Here is an 18,282-nt window from a genome sequence, read left to right as displayed (position 1 = left end):
GGAGCTATATCATATGCTGGACAGGGGGTTGGCTATACTAAATGGGGTTGCTTGGTAGGGGGCTATATTTGGAGACTGCTGGACAGGGGGGTTAAACTATGACAGTGGGGTGTATAATATGTTGAGACCTGATAGTGGGGTGTGTAATATACTGGGACCTGATAGTGGGGTGTATTTAATACAGGGGACCTGATACAGGGGTGTGTAATGCTCCCTTTGTATTGTTCTGACTGTAAAATTCTGGAAAAATACAGATGACAAGCCACACCCACAATAGGCCACACCCACACCCAGGCCACACCCACAATAGGCCACACCTCTTGTTGTCAAGTGTCCCTGGAAAAAATTTTCAAATGTTGGCAACTATGTGAATAAACAGGTAATTCCCAGCAGTAGGCAGGTATGTCTCCCCATTATGCACAGCATTGGTCTATTCCCGTTCACCAGCCCTACCTGAAGCACTGGGTGAGCTGTCCTTCAGGGTTTCTTTTCCCCGTCTATTATCTGTACTGATATGTAACCTCCTCCTTGCTATGTCTCATACTGAGAAAGCAAAAAGTCCATGTGACTCTTTCCATGTGACAGATTCAGCTGATCTTTGTATTCAGCTATATAGTAGGACATTAACAGTATAATGAAGACTATTTAGAAAGTTGCTTTGGTTTGCACTCACGAAACAAATCAACAAGTGCATCGTCAATGAAAAAAACAAATCATCAATAGTGCAAAAGTGTCTACAGGCTTTAAAGGGGTTAAACAGGCTTTGAAAAACATGCTTTCCCCAACTCCTTAACTGGGATAAAATGATATTTAGCCATGCTGTCAGGGCTGCTGAGGGTCATGTTAGTTGTATATATTAACCTGTGCCACTCCACCACTGTCAGCGATTCCAAAACATCCAGTCATGTGCCATTCCCTATAATAAAGTTTGAATGTTATTTCATCGCACACTGGACTCAAAGTTTTGCTTCTCTGGATCGTTGCACATATTGGAGTAAGAGCCCGGGCGGGCAGTGAACACATGTGGTAAGCTGGCTTTACCTATTATCATTTAGGTTCACACAATGTCTGGTCTTTTTTTAATCTCAGTTTTAACCCCTTGACGCATAGCATCCTGGGACATCGTGAAAAGCGCTCCCGCATGCGCAGAGGCTTTATGAAGTGAGCTCAGGACCTAAGCTCTTGACAGAGAGTGAGGTCCTCACTGTTAATGATGGACCACGGCAATTGGGCTGCCACCTGCCAATAACCCCTTAAATGCCACAGTGTCCAGGTGTCAGTGACAGAAGCTGTGCTTCTGTCACTGTCCGATCTGGACTAATTCTGATCTTAATTCTGACAGATCTTAATTGTTTCCCCTGTCTGCTGGAGGTCTAATACTTACCTTTGTGCAGGCAGCTCAGTGATCTTCTCATAGAATCTTATTATACTAATCAATTTAAGATTTTAACATCAATAGACCAGTACTGCAGTCCTTTTTTTGAACCGCGGCCTGGTTCCCATACACTGGCCGAGCCTGAAACACTGGAGGCGGGCCAGACCACCCCAGCAGCAGGAAACCCCCTCCCCTCTGTGACACGGTTCCATTAGAATCGCCTGCCATTAACCCTTTCAGTGCCACAGCATTTAAATGTCAGTGACAGGAGCTGCACTCCTGTCTCTGTCCGATCGGGACTGCCGCAGTGTAGATCTGTGTATGTAATGTATTGTAGCCCATAGGGGGGCTTAAAAAGTGTTAAAAAAAAGGTTTTTTAAAATATGTCAAAGCCCCTTCCCCAATAACAGTTGCAATCCCCCCCTAAAACACATAAAAATAATAAAATAAATAAACATATTATATATCCTAGCATGCGTAATTATCCAAATTATTAAAATAACGCAATGTTATACCTGCACGGTGAACAGCTTAAACAAAATGCACATTTTTTTATTTTAAAAAATTAATAAAAAGTGACCAATTCGTCCGATATATACAACTATGGTACTAATAAAAACTAGATACTAGCCCCATACAACCCTGTAGGTGAAATAAAAGTGTTCTAAGAGTCACAAAAGCACAATGTTAAAAAAAATAGTAATACATTAGAAAAGCTATATAAACTGCATATCGCTGTAATCAGACTAGCCGATAGAATAAAGATATCGGGGGAGATGTATGAAAGGGTGTAAATATACACCTGGTGTAAACTGCCCCCAGCATCCAATCACAGCTCAGCTTTTATTCTACCAGAGCTGAAATCTGAGCTGTGATTGGCTGCAGTGGGTTTGCACCAGGTGTATATTTACACCCTTTCATAAATCTCGCCCATCATGTCAGTTATACTGTAAAGTGCATTATGTAAACATGGAAACCCCCCAAAATATGTGGAATTGCATTTTTTTCCCCCATTTCACCACAAAAATAATAATTTGGAGGTTCTGTCACACATTTTATGGTAGATTTAAAGGCGCTGTTACAAAGTTCACTTGCCAGAGATTTCTAAAGGGTCATTTTAGGCTCTGTCCATATATATATATATATATATATATATATATATATATATATATTATTTTTTATATATATATATATATATAAAAATACTATTCCCATACGATGAACAGTATAAGCGAAAAGAAGAAAAAAGGGACTGGATTGCAAATTTACACTAACAGAAAAAAATTAATAAGACAAAAAATATAAAAAAAATTCAAATATGATACTAATAAAAACTAGAGAATTTGGTGCAAAAAGTACACCCAAAGCGGCCCTATATGTGAAAAAATAAAAGCGCTATGGTTCTTAGAAGGAGAGGAGGAAAAAAAAGAAAAAGCGAAAATGAAACATAAGCTACAATACTTATAAACTTTTAATAATGAAATAAAAAGTGGACATGCTGTTTAAAACAATATCTGTATATGTAAGTTTTATTACCAGACACATTATATTTATCTCTTTAAAAAATAAAGATAAATGTATAGATGGACTGATCTACTATACTTAACATTATAGAAGATAATATATTCCCAAGTTGTGTGATTAGTTGTCTCCATCTAGTGGTTATCTTGGAGAATGCCCACACCACACACATACTTTTTATGCTTTTGAATCATTCCTTGAATTCATTGTATTTATTTTATTGTTATAGCAAAATGCAAAAAATTTGGCTTTGTTCATATCATAATGCTACATGCATAGACTGTATAGTAGCACAAAGAGACCCTACAAATTCATATTATAAACACAAAGAGCCATTTAGCTTTACGCTAGATGGAGCCAATGTAGGAAATAATATAGCACCACTTCATACAATCTTTATAATGAGATAATTATAACCAGGTTAGCAAAGTTACATTTAGTTATAGTTAACCCCGCTTTAGCAATTAGTTAACACTGCTGCGCATAAACCTATGCCAATAGCCACAACCGTAAAGGGAAACAGCTACAATTCATGTTACAAACGGCTGACACTGGTTCCCCTCGGGAGGTGGACGGCAGCAAACCCTGATGTAACATATTGGGCCCACATTGGAGTCGAACCTGAGCATGTACAACCACAACAGGTGAGCATGCACTTGTCATTGACAAAACATCAATGCTCTGTCATATTGATCTGCACATGCAGCGCCATTTGTTCTGTTTTTTTCCTTCTTTGTGCATCAAACTGCTGACACTGTTAGATAGCTGTTAGGTTAAGAAGATGCATCTGTTCTTCCATAATATGGAAAAATGCTTTCATCCTCTAGAGCAAAGTGTGAAAAGGAATCCCCAAGCCCCTGAAATACTGCAAGCTGGATGAAAAATACAGTGTCTGGCAGCAGAACAAGTGTAACTGACCATGTCACTTATTCTGCTGCATGACACATTTTTAAACATGCCACCTAACGTAACCTGACAGGTTAGATTCTTTGAATCCCTGCCCAATCAGGTGGCTACAAAGTGTGAGATAAAATTATTGGACTGGTTAGTGAGAGTGGGGTAGGTAAACAGTGTTCTGGCTGCAGGTCCCCTGTGTGCGACTTTTTGCAAAAGCCTATGGGCGAGATTTATCGAACTAGTGTAAAGTGAAACTGGCTCAGTTGCCCTTAGCAACCAATCAGATTCCACCTTTTATTTTCCAAAGAGTCTGTGAGGTATGAAAGGTGGAATCTGATTGGTTGCTAGGGGCAACTGAGCCAGTTTCACTTTACACCATGTTTGATAAATCTCCCCCTATATTTCTATATTTTTTCTTGTAACATCATAGTCATGTCTGGCTAGTGCCTTAAGTAGTGAGACTGTGGTAAAGGGGATAAAAGGAATAACCCTATCTGCATTGTAAGGCTGTCTCTTTCCACCCTTAAGGTAATTCACGGATTCAGTGGCTAGGTAAGCGCAACTAAGCTGAAACCCCCTCCTGCTCTTGCTAAGTTTCCTTGGGGGTCATCCCGACAGCTAGATGTACCCACAAGGAGAATGCCCACCCCACACACGACAGCTAGCTGTACATACAAGGTGGGGACTAGGTTCCTGATTAGTGTCCCTCTATTCTCATAGTCAGCAATAGGAGGATTGTCACAACTGTGAATGTAAGTACTTGTTCTCTTAAAGCCCCCACAGCTGAATACCTTGGGGTCAAAATAGGGACCCACTACACCGAGCCTGCTGTCAGTCAAACAGTCCAAAGTCCACAGCAAAAAGCTATGTTTCTAAAAGTCTATGCTATACTGTCAGAGAGAAGCTGTGATTTACAAAGTAAATCATTCTCAGGTATATTGAAGTATTGTTTCAAGTACTCAGCTACCTAAGGGATCTGTCAGGTATTATCTGTGCACCTTTACTGGAAACAAGAGACTATATTCTGTACTGTTTGCTTTAAGTGACACTGTCACCCCCTTTGTGCATTCTGCAATCTCTACACAGGTGTAAAGGGTAAATTTAGCGGTTTTCATACCTTATTTTATATCATACGTCATGGTGCTTGTTCAAGTAAAAAGTCATCTTTTATCAACTGCAGATTGTGTTAAGTGGGCGGGGCCTTGCGGCAATAGCACCACTTAGCCCCGCCCACAACTCCACAGTTGGCCCCACCCCCTCGCCGGCCATTGGATCAGGCTGTCCGAAAGGTCTAGACCCTACCCCCTTTACGTCGGCCAACCAATGGGCGTCAATGGGGCGGGGCCAACGATGCTAATGCTGTGAGGCCACGCCCACTTAATACAATTTGCAGTTGATAAAAGGACACTTTTTACTTGAACAAACACCATGATGTATGATATGAAATAAGGAATGAAAAACGCTAAGGGCCACATGTATCATCCGGCGAACGGATGATTTTTGGCGGAAAGTGCCGATTTGCGTATTATTTTATACGCAAATGGCCGATTTGCGAATAAAATAATCGCAAATCGGCACTTTCCGCCGAGTACGCCAGGGGGCGGAAAGGGGGCGGAAAGTAGGCGGGAAGTGGGCGGAACGGAGGGCGCGGACTCAGAGTCCGCGCGATTTATCATCCGTTCCGCCCAAATGTACGCCAAAAACCTACTCCAGTCCTCAGCTGGCGTAGGTTTTCGGCGGTGCGCACCGGCGCGCACAGGATTTATGTACAGGCAGTCCGCCTCTACATAAATCCCCGTACCGCCGGAGCTGCGGGGGCATTTTTAAGTCCGGCGTAAAAAACGCCGGACTTAATAAATGCCTCCCTAAATGTACCCTTTACACCTGTGTAGAGATGTCAGGATGCACAAAGGGGGTGACAGTGTCACTTTAAGGATTTAAGTAAACCTTTTTGCTGGTTAGGTTAAATTGCTGGACTCTGTGGCTCCTCACACTACACCTGCACCTGTTCTACTTTAAAAGCTGTGTGTTGTTACATCCAGGGATGGGCACATACCATTCCTGGCCATCGTGACAAGTGCCTCAGTGGTAGACACCATTTTGCCTAGCAAAACACCACCTGGGTCCCCTAGGTTACTGCACATGTATTTCATATGCAATATAACAGCAGCATAGGGGAATATTCACAAATATAGTGCAATAGGCATACATTTAACAATAGACAGAAACATAACTTATGAAGTAAGATGGGCTTCTGCCCAATGAGAAACACTCTTTAAGTCCTGCTTGACACAACGTCCATATTTAAGTTTTCCTATAAACACCTATAAATAAAGGAATCTGGTGACTGCCGTAGTGGTGGCAAGATAAAATAAGACTTTTGGCACTGTAAATATAGATATATATATATTTTTTTTTTTCAATAAGAAGTCCCTTTTTGGAGATCCTCTCGCACATAACATGTAGCATCTATTAGAGTATCTGCATAAAATAAGTCACCAAACATCATCCTTTATAAAAGATGGCAGTAGCAATCACAATAGTGGTGTGTTTTTAACACACTAGACCCCAACAAAACTAAACCTCTCCCCTTCATAACAATAGGCTGTTTAACTGCCACATACGTGGTTTAATCACTGGACACATTTCATGTTACATGTTGTCAACATGTTATGTGCATCCTAATGTGGTGTCCCACCACGGGTGTTCCTTATATGGCACCTGTCGCAAAAGCCCTTCACTCAAGAGTTGTGTGGTGATGAAGGTATTTATTGGTTTCACCAACAGATGTCAGTATTTTGTATGTGAACTTGTATATAATGCACAGCTGTAGTGAACAAAGGGCTACTGCTCCTTCTGTATTATTTTATTTACTGTCCAACGGAGATACTTCTTTCTCTTCTGCCTATCCCTGTTTTTTTCTTTTTCTTCACACTCTCTTCACCACCCAAAGGGGCTTACACACACCCTTGTAGGAAGTAGTTTCACGATAGGAGGAAGTTTAGTGAAGTTCCCCCTGATTCTCGTAGGAAGAGGACACACACAGAGTAGGCATCCCTTCTGAAGTTAGCCAGGGCCAGGCTCTGCCAGGATCCCTGTCCGGGACATGCCAGCTGTGTTGGAGAGTCAGAGACACACGTGTATGGAGCAACTAGAGACACTCCATTTCTTCAGTCTATCAACTATATACGCTATGCAATGGTAGACCTTACAAGGAGGACAAGTCAGGGATCATCCCAGCCCATGCCAAGAACCTCTCTGAAAAGTGCAGGGCAGTGTCCTAGCTACAGAGGAACTGACCCCGATAGAGGAAAGCAACCGTAACAAAGGTCTACATACTCTATCTCGCAGCGCAGGTGACACAGGTTAATTTTGGACACTTAGCTTCGCCCAGGTAACCACGACTGGGGCTTGTGTCACCCTGATAGGACGTGTCCCCCAACACTGCAGGGCAGAAGGTGGTCAGCAACACTATAGTCGAAACACAGGCACAAGTATCTCTCTCTCAAGTCTAAAGTATTCTTATCTCTTTAAATTTCCGGCAGGGCACACTACTACGTTGGGTTGGGACCCCCACGACAAACTCCTCTCCTCTTTAATGCTCAACTCTAAACTATACAAGCACCGCTACATCTACCTCTATTATATCAGCACTTAGTATCTCCCAGCACAGATTCAGTAAACGCAAGTCTGTACCAAAAGAAGTTCTTTACTGCCAGAGTATTCTGTATCACAAGAGACTATTCAGTAAAGCCATTCTATTTATTTTACCGGGACTTAGTTATCATTACACCAGCACCTATACACCTCCGCTTCACACCTTGGGTTACTCTCCCCCTTCTGTGGGTGGCGGTATCGACACTACAGGTGAGTCATTTCCCCACTTTGGACCACAGTGACAGGAGCCCAAGGGACCCATCACAGCCCGGCAGGTTACTGACCATTTCAGGGGGATATAACCAGCCACAACCTAAAAACAGGTATACCATAACACCTGTGTGCTGAACTAGCACTGGCATCACAACATTTCCATCACTTGCTGAGCTATATCACAACCACCAGCACAACATCATCACTGTGGTACATCACACTAACATGTGAATACAGTTTAGTTCAGGGGAATCAGGCTTTCTATATCTTCACAGCTCCCCAAACTTGCTGTTAGTTTAGGAACTGGTTCTGGAAAATTGGATTGAACCAGCTGGATCCCACTTATGCCTCTATACTTAGGAGGGGATTTATCAAGACTGGTGTTCTTGTACGCCGGTCTTAAATTAGGCCCTGTACCATTATTCCTGGCCACATTCACTTAGAAGGCAAAGGCCAGGGGCGGGCTGGGCCAGTGGGCAGGGTGGAATATGCCCCTCGGGCCGGTCCCCCCAGTACAGGGCTGTGGAAGCCGGATGTCAGTAAGGCCACTCTGCTGGGCCATTTCTACATATCACTGTAGGAGACAGACAACAGTAATAGCTGCAGCACATTCAGGGCCGTATTTGCCTTCAAGGAGGAGAAAAAAAAAAAAGATTCCCCCCCCATGGTCGCCTGTGAGTGGGCGGGCCATGGTCGCGGGGGTGGAGCCATGTTCGCCACGGGAGTGGGTGTGGAGGCTGACTTGTGTTGCTCTTCCTTCACAGATGGAGCAGGCAGCACAGCTCACAGCTTCTCTGCTCCCAGCAAAGATCTGTGAGGGCTGCCCACTACCCTGGAAGAGAGGACAGACCGCCCCGTCCTGCCTGGGCCTGAAGGAGAGGACCCCCATCTGCCATGGCCTAGGTAAGGGAAATAAGGGGGGTTGCGGGGGAAAAGGGGTGGGACCAAAGTTACAGTGGCGGAGTCTTGCTGTCCGGGGACATCCACTAGGCCTGAACAATATCTGGGTGGGATGTTTATTATGAATTATACAGCATCCCCTCTCCCCTGATTGTGAGGGGCAGTATTGTGAGGGGAGAGGGGATCCTGTACCCCCTCCCATCTACTGTTTAGGGTCTGGTGCCCATATATGCAGGGAAGGGGGGGTGGTCTGTATGGGTACCAGGCCTAGAACAGTACATGGATAGAGGGGGATCCCCTGTCCCCTTTCTGTATACTTAGGTCACCCTGCTTTCCCAGCATCCGATCCTCAGTATAATGGAGGTCACCCATCTTTCCCAGGATCCTGTAGTCAGCATAATGGAGGTCACCTAGCTTACCCAGCATCCTGTAGTCAGTATAATTGAGGTCACCCAGCTTTCCCAGCATCTTGTATAGTAGTCAGTATGATGGAGGTCACCCAGCTTTCCCAGTATCTTGTATAGTAGTCAGTATGAAAGAGGGCACCCAGCTTTCCCAGCATCTTATACTGAGTATAATGGAGGTCACCCAGCTTTCCCAGTATCTTATACTCAGTATGGAAGAGGTAACCTAGCTTTCCCAGAATCTTATACTCAGTATGACGGACGTCACCCAGCTTTCCCACCATCTTATACTCAGTGACTGGTATACTCGGCATCCCGCATCCAAATTCAACTGCGCTGAAGATCATCCTGCAGTACCGACTGGGTCACGGAATGGCCGGTGTCATACAGCGTCTGAACATAGCCACAGGGAGCAGTAGTAATTCCCTGTTTACAAATGACTGAAAGGGCCGAAGATGTTATCCGAACTGTCGGAACATCGCTGCTGGAGGACTTACAGGTCCAAGTTGCCATCTACTTTCCCTGCACTGGTGTGGGGAGGGTAATAATAGTTAAGGGACAGTAAAGGGGGCCATTCACTTACATAACACACATTACAAAGTTGTATAACTTTGTAATGTGTGTTATTTTGTGAATGAATGTTTAGCGCCGCACTACCCCTTTAAAGGATGGGCCGCTAGCCGGCTACTCATGGGTCAGTGCTGTGTGCTTGCCCCCCAGGCTAAAATTTGCCAGCCAGCCCCTGCTAAAGGCATAAATAGATGCCTATGAAACACATGAAGCCTAATGAACACAGAATGCACAAAGTAGAGAAAGTATTTTAATGTAAACACCATAAGGTTGTTTGATCCTAGCGGTAAGTGCTCACATGGGTAGACGTCAGAACATTCACATTAACCATGCATAACATGTCCTTACAATTATTTATCAAGCCTCTGTGTTAATTCGCAGGTGTATGTGGATAATGAACTTACTTCTGCAGCCCACAGACTACTTAATGAAAACAGTGCTGAGATGTTTCATAGGAGAGATGTTGAAAGAGGTCAGCTGGGAAGATGAAGGGCTTTAATGATTTAATCTTTTCTGCATCTTAACACAAGATCAGTGTTTACATGCTGCTTAAGTCTATTCCATATTCACTTTAATGTGCAAGCTACAATGGGGTAGATGTCATGGCAGGGGGCTGCACTGTCAGGTAGGTCACTTGACCATTATCCCGAGCTCAGAACAGAAGGTGCATGTGTCTGACTAATGTAATCTGCTAATCCTACAATCAGCAGTATTCCTGAATTCATTCAACTCAGATGTACAGAAGTTCTTAGTCTTCTTTATTCTTAATTTCTCATGCTGAGGATCCAATACAGCACAGTGCTGTAATACAGGTGTATGTGTCAGGTGGAGAACAGCAGGTTGATCCTCCATTGTGGGAGGCTGAATACAAGAGACAAGTTCTACCCAAAGAAAAATTATACCCTTATATACACACTTTTGGCCTGATACACATGGCATGTAGAATGTATGGTGTTATGTACAATAGAGCTGCATGAGACACTATGTGCCCTTAACAGAGCTCCATCAACTATAAAAGATCTACCTGTATATCATATAAAAGAGAATACCAAGTGAGGTCATATGCGATACATGCATAATATGGCTGTTTGCATAAGTCCTTGGGCCACAATAAGAAATATTCTAGCTGCATTTTAGCTTTGAATGTGTCACGTGGAAACTTTAAATTCGTCACGTGCACTTGAAATTTTAGGCAAATGCTAGATGGGTTGGTCCCCTCTGTGGGCCAGTCTGGTCTGCCTCCTGGTGATGTGCTATCTCCCTGCACATCACCAGGTGCAGAAAAGCCCGGCATTAGCTGTATCCCAGTTTTCTAGGCGTTCCTTATGCTGTATCCACCCGCTGCACAGAGCGAGCAGACAGCGGGAATCAGACGCCGAGATTTCTGGTTCATTCGAACCAGAAATCCGGCAAGTTCGCTCATCTCTAGTGTAGACACATCCAGTGATTTACATGTGATGTCTTCTCTAATCAGAGTCAATCAGGTTTCCCTTTTCTTTCCTATTATGAATACTTCTTCCAACCACAAATCATCTCAGCAGTATCTGCCAGACAAACACCTTTCTTTTTACAGCACCTTTGCCCACCTCTATACAAACTTTCTATCATAGTCACCCTAAACAGTAACAGAGACCTCTGTGAAGACCAATCTGTAGTCATTTCCATTTTCTGTGCTTCTGTCTATAGTTAGGTCCCTTCTTTATGCCTGTGTCAGTAGTTAGGATCCATCGTTGTGTCCTCATCTGTAGTAAGACCACTTCTTTGTGCCCTCATTTATAATAAGACCCCCTCTTTGTGCCTCATCTGTAGTTGTGCCCCCTCTCTTTGCCCTCTGTAGTTAGCCCCCCCCCCCTTTGTGCCCTCACCGCAAGCTGGGCCCCCACTTTGTGCCCCTATCTGAAGTAAGCCCCCCTTGTGCTAAGTGAATGGTTCCCCTTTGTCCTAATGAACTGTGCCACTGCCCCCCTTAATAAACTGTGTCCCTTATGAACTGTGTCTATAATAAATAGTGCCACTGTCCCCGTACTATACTGTGCCCACAATGGACTGTGCCACTGTCCCCTCTAATGTACTGTACCACTGTCCCCTCTAATGTACCATACCAATGTCCTCTCTAATGTACCATACCGCTGTCCCCTTTAATGTAACATACCGCTGTCCTCTGTAATGTATCGTACCGCTGTCCTCTCTAATGTACTGTACCACTGTCCTCTCTAATGTACCAAACCGATGTCCCCTCTAATGTACCGTACCGCTGTCCTCTGTAATGTACCATTCCGCTGTCCTATCTAATGTACCTTACCACTGTCCCCTCTAATGTACTGTACCACTGTCCCTTCTAATGTAGTGTACCACTGTCCCTTCTAATGTACTGTACCACTGTCCCCTCTTATGTACTGTACCGCTGTCCCCTCTAACGTACCGTACCACTGTCCCCTCTAACTTACCGATGTCCTCTGTAATGTACCATACCGCTGTCCCCTCTAATGTACCGTACCGCTTTCCCCTCTAACTTACCGATGTCCTCTGTAATGTACCGTACCGCTGTCCTCTCTAATGTACTGTACCACTGTCCCCTCTAATGTACTGTACCATTGTCCCCTCTAATGTACTGCACCACTGTCCTCTGTAATGCACAGTACCACTGTTCTCTCTAATGTACTGTACCACTCTCCTCTAATGTACTTTACCACCCTCCTCTCTAATGTACTGTACCACTGTCCTCTCTAATGTACTATACCACTGTCCCCTCTAATAAACTGAACCACCGTCCTCTCTAATGTACTGTACCACTGTCCCCCCCTAATGTACTGTACCACTGTTCTCTCTAATGTACCGTACCGATGTCCCCTCTAATGTACAATACCGCTGTCCCCTTTAATGTAACGTACCGATGTCCTCTGTAATGTACCGTACCGCTGTCCACTGTAATGTACCGTACCGCTGTCCCCTCTAATGTACTGTACCACTGTCCCCTCAAATGTACTGTACCACGGTCCCCTCTAATGTACCGTTCCGATGTCCTCTGTAATGTACCGTACCGCTGTCCCCTCTAATGTACTGCTGTCCTCTGTAATGTACCGTTCCACTGTCCTATCTAATGTACCTTACCACTGTCCCCTCTAATGTACTGTACCACTGTCCCTTCTAATGTACTGTACCACTGTCCCTTCTAATGTACTGTACCGCTGTCACCTCTAATGTACTGTACCACTGTCCCCTCTAATGTACCGTACCGCTGTCCCCTCTAATGTAATTTACCGATTTCCTCTGTAATGTACCGTACTGCTGTCCTCTCTAATGTACTGTACCACTGTCCTTTCTAATGTACTGTATCACTGTCCCCTCTAATGTACTGTACCACTGTCCCCTCTAATGTACTGTACCATTGTCCCCTCTAATGTACTGCACCACTGTCCTCTGTAATGTACTGTACCACTGTCCTCTGTAATGTACTGTACCACTGTCCTCTCTAATGTACTGTACCACTGTCCTCTCTAATGTACTGTACCACTGTCCCCTCATGCACTGTACCACTATCCTCTCTAATGTACTGTACCATTGTCTTCTCTAATGTACTGTACCACTGTCCCCTCTAATGAACTGTACCACTGTCCTCTCTAATGTACTGTACCACTGCCCCCTCTAATGTACTGTACCACTGCCCCCTCTAATGTACTGTACCACTGCCCCCTCTAATGTACTATACCACTATCCCCTCTAATGTACTGTACCGCTGTCCTCTCTAATGTACTGTGCCGCTGTCCCCTCTAATGTACTGTACCACTGTCCTCTAATGTACTGTACCACTATCCCCTCTAATGAACTGTACTACTGTCCTCTCTAATGTACTGTACCACTGTTCTCTCTAATGTACTGTACCACTGCCCCATCTAATGTACTTTACCACTATCCCCTCTAATGTACTGTGCCGCTGTCCCCTCTAATGTACTGTGCCACTATCCTCTCTAATGTACTGTACCACTGTTCTCTCTAATGTACTGTACCACTGCCCCCTCTAATGTACTTTACCACTATCCCCTCTAATGTACTGTACCGCTGTCCTCTCTAATGTAATGTACCACTGTCCTCTAATGTACTGTACCACTGTCTTCTCTAATGTACTGTACCACTGCCCCCTCTAATGTACTTTACCACTATCCCCTCTAATGTACTGTACCACTGTCCTCTCTAATGTACTGTACCACTGTCCTCTAATGTACTGTACCACTGTCTCTCTAATATACTGTGCCACTGACCCCCTAAATCATTGTTGCCCAACCAGTGTCTTCTCAGCTGTTCCTAAACTACAACCTCCATTATGCCAGAAGCACATAAGGAGAGTTCTAGTCGTGTAGCGACTGAAGGGTCACATATTGGAGAACACTATAAGTAATAAACTGCCCTCCTAAATTATTGTTTCCCTACCAGTGGCAAAACTACAATTCCCATTGTATCCTGGTGGCAGGACATGATTAGAGTTGTAGCTTGGTAACAGCTGAGGAGGAACTGTTAGGGTCCATTTACACAGAAAGATTATCTGACAGATTATCTGCCAAAGATTTGAAGCCAAAGCCTGGAATGGATTTGAAAAGAGGAGAAATCTCAGGCTTTCCTTTATGATCTGATCTCTGTTAATAGTCAGTTTCTGGTTTTGGCTTCAAATCTTTGGCAGATAATCTTTCTGTGTAAATGGACCCTTAGGATGTAATGATTTAGGGGGACAGTTTATTTAGTGTGGAGTCCTCCAACATGTGATCCTCCTGATGTTCCTAAACTACAATCCCCATTATATCCGGCTAGCAGGGTATGATGCGAGTTGTAGTTTGGTAACAGCTGAGGAGTCACTGTTAGTAGGCAATCATTTAGGGGTACAGTTTATTTAGTGTGGTCTCCGCTATGTGACCCCCCTCTGTTCCTAAACTACAATGCCTATTATCTCCTGCCATCAGGGCATGATGAGAGTTGTAGTTTGTTAACAGCTGAGGAGCCACTGTTAGTATGTAATGATTTAGGGGGACAGTTTATTTAGTGTGAAGTCCTCCAACATGTGATCCTCCTGATGTTCCTAAACTGCAATCCCCATTATATCCGGCTAGCAGGGCATGATGGGAGTTGTAGTTTGTTAACAGCTGAGGAGCCACTGTTAGGAAGCAATCATTTAGGGGTACAGTTTATTTAGTGTGGTCTCCGCTATGTGACCCCCTTCTGTTCCTAAACTACAATCCCTATTATCTCCTGCCACCAGGGCATGATGGGAGTTGTAGTTTTGCAGTTCTGTGAGGAGTCACAGGTTGGAGAACACTACTAAATACACTGTACCCCTAAATGATTGCTTCCTAACCAGTGGCTCCTCAGCTGTTACCAAACTACAACTCTCATCATGTCCTGCTAGCAGGGTACAATGGGAGTTGTAGTTCTGCAATAACTGGAGAGTCACATGTTACAGACAATGACAATGCCCTCCCCAATATACTCACTAAACTGTTCCCATGCTTCTCTGCTGCTCTGGCCTCTTCTAGTCAAGTCCGGCCAGAGCAGAGAGGTGCAGGCAGAGCTAATCACACTGTCTGAATCATGGAGGAGACACTGGCTGGCCGGAGAGGGAGGTGAGTGTCCCTTGCTCCAGCTAGTCCTAGGCTACTGTATTCTATTGGTGTCTTACAGACACCAGTACTATACAGTAACCCCCCCAGACCCCTCCCCAGATACCAGGGCGGTGGGTGGCTCCTCTCCCGGCAGGCGTCCTCTTCTCCCTCCTTCATCCTTTTCTGTGGGCTGCCTGTTTCACCAATCAGTAAAGGGAAATGTGAGGCAGAGTCAGCCTCATGCTGCTGACTCCTGAAAAACAAGTGCAGCGGCTGCTGCATTCCTTAGGTGTACTGGGGGGACCTGCCCGGGGGGGCATATGCCACTCTGCCCCCTGGCCCATCCCACCCCTATATACGTGCATCTGATGAACGAATGAGTGAATATGGTTAAAAGCTGTGCACTGAAAAAGCGAGGAGCCGGTGGCTCTCTGCTCTGTCAGTCACTCTTGTGGCCACAGTCATCATTATGCTTCTGACCAGGCCGCTGCATCCGCCATTAACCTAGCACACAAGTGATGTCACTCGTGGACTCTAAGAGCTTGGAAGAGGAGGAGGCAGCGGTCGTCTCACCTGGGTGTCAGGTGAGTATATGTGTTTGTTTTTTTGTACAAATAGGGAATACTTACAGGGGTGGGGGGATGAGGGGTGGATATGAGATGTCTACATGGGGTTATTCCCTCGGAGGGTTTACTTACAGGTGGAAGTATAGCCTGCTAAAGGTGGTATTTCCTTCTGTGAGCAGTAAAGATTACCTACAGGATGGTTTCTTACAAGTGGAGGGGGATTGCCTACACAAGGTTTTCCTATGGGATTGGGCGATGAGATTGCTTACATAAGGATTATTACTTATGGGAATCACCTACAGAGGAGGAGACTTGCTACAGAGGGATTACCTACAAAGGGAGGGTTGCTTACATGTAACTATAAAGTGTTAAACTATGTGTGTTTATATATACAGGTCAGCAGCAGGCCTGGTGAAGAGGACCAATCAGCATTAAGAAGCCTCACCACTGAGTAAACTAGAAAGTGGAGTGATCTTCAAGCGACGTCTTAGTTAAAATGGGGAGGTGGGAATATAACCCTTTAAGAACTGTGCACAAATCACTGAACAGATTTACCTAAATATCAGTTTAACACAAAGCTAAACTAGGTACAGCTCTCATTGGTTCACAAGGATTACTGAACCAAAGGATCTTACTTTTTACTGAAATGTTTCCCCCTTTACTTCAGTATACAGTACCTCAGTGTATGCTGTTGTGTATGCTGTTATGTATGCATTAATAAATATACTTACTTTTGCTTCTCATCTATCATCTAATTATAGTGCTTGAAAAAACACTATATTGTGATCCCTTTTCTTCATTCTTTTGCTTCTTCTTCCAGCTTCTCCCTATTTTTTGCAATTAATACAGCCTGAACCACTTTGCACACAGACTGCATTCAAACAGTGTTTGGAAGCTCTTGTTGATGACAGACGTACTAAGTGCAGTGTGCGGGCACAGCAAGCCAGGGGTTAGGTCTTACGTGTGCAGCGAGATAGCTGTAAAAGCACCACTAAGGCACTTGTCATGGAAGCCAAGAGTGGAACAGCTGTGGCCACCCCTGGATACACTGGCTCGGCTCTGACAAGGATACTAGGAGTTGTAGTTGAAGTTAATGAGTAATGAGTTGTGTAGAGTTCCACACCATAGAAGAGACACACTCCTGGACTTAAACAGTTAAAAGGGAACTATCAGCAGGTTAGACAAATCTATTGCCCCACCCTCTAATGATAATCAATTGAGCGGGCAGGTTGGATTGGCGCTCCGGACCGAGGAGAAAACTGCTAACAGTACGGGAATGGTGCAGAGGAAGAAGGTAAGAGACATACCGTCCTCCTCGGCACCCTGTGCGCCCTAGTGGGCTATGAGCCGGTTAGATTCGTCTTTGTATAAAGTCTTTGTACTGAATAAACTTTGGCAGATAAGACAATATATGATTTTCACAGTTTCAAGAAATTTCAGCAAACAATAGACCTTTGCAAATTTTCTTGATACAACAGGAAGCAGATATGCATAAGACTTTCGATACATTAGACAGCTCAGCAGCTGGACACACTTGTAAGAGTACAGCTATAGTCTCTGCAGGCAATAAGCTCTATATAGTTTAGACCTTGGTATGAACACCTTGAAATCTCTTTTGTGGTGTGAGTTGAACTGAAGTTAATTCAGAGTTTGTGTAGCTGAACTTGTAGTGTAAGTTGAACTGGTTTAGAAGTCCACCTATCACTGTCTATGGGCACAGAATGACACAGATCCAGTGATGTAGGCCCTACCTTGTGAGAAGAGCTAGCCATGTGTTTTACCCTAAGAAACAGAGTGAGTTAGTAGTAGAAACTGGGCTTATGCACTTTGCTAAACTACTGGCTTGTACCTGCAATAATCCTCAGGATAAGAGAAGAAAACATCAGCCCAGCATGGACAGGATTTAGTCCCGAAGTTCCAAACCCCCTTGCTCGCAGTGCTCTAGCCGGACATAGCTAGGATCTTAGAAGTTATAGAAAAATAAAGTATGGTCCCGCACATTTGCCTTGGCTGCCTGGCTACCCCCAGGCAGGTTTTCCAAAGTGTTGTCTCTCATACAGTGACTCCAACTAGTGGACAATTAGAACTGCCTGACCCAACCCCACTTTATACAACCTAGGACTTCAAGGGGGATCTGAATGGTAATAAGTAGAGATGAGCGAACCGGGTTCGGGTTCAAATCGATCCAAACTCGAACGTTCGGTATTTGATTAGCTGGGGCTGCTGAACTTGGATAAAGCTCTAAGGTTGTCTGGAAAACATGGATACTGCCAATGAATATATCCATGTTTTCCACATAGCCTTAGGGCTTTATCCAAGGTCAGCAGCCACTGCTAATCAAATGCCGAAAGTTCGGGTTAGGATCGACTCGAGCATGCTCGAGGTTCACTCATCTCTAGTAATAAGCAAAATAACCCTCTGTGATAGGGCAGTAGCTCCTGAGGTAACTAGTTCTTGGATTGAATAAAGTGTAGTGCAAGTGTACAGTGGCATGACTCATACAATTAATAGAGGAAATCAGTCAACCCTATGTGTAGTGTACCTTCGGCCGTGTAGATAAGACAGTAATAAACAGTGGTGGGAGCAGCATT

At 44.4% G+C, this 18,282-nt stretch overlaps 1 long non-coding RNA gene across 1 annotated transcript; it reads left to right on the top strand.

The window, feature by feature from the left end:
• Positions 1-4,186: 4,186 nt before the first annotated feature.
• LOC138789634 (uncharacterized) lies at positions 4,187-16,342 on the top strand. Its single transcript, XR_011362744.1, has 4 exons — positions 4,187-4,345; positions 8,428-8,566; positions 9,919-10,009; positions 16,087-16,342. It is a non-coding gene; the product is annotated as an uncharacterized lncRNA (long non-coding RNA).
• Positions 16,343-18,282: the final 1,940 nt, after the last annotated feature.

Source organism: Dendropsophus ebraccatus, chromosome 4 (assembly GCF_027789765.1).
Source record: "Dendropsophus ebraccatus isolate aDenEbr1 chromosome 4, aDenEbr1.pat, whole genome shotgun sequence".
NCBI classification, from domain to species: domain Eukaryota; kingdom Metazoa; phylum Chordata; class Amphibia; order Anura; family Hylidae; genus Dendropsophus; species Dendropsophus ebraccatus.
The sequence above is the reverse complement of the archived record's forward strand: the minus strand, read 5'-3'. Positions and strand labels throughout refer to the sequence as shown.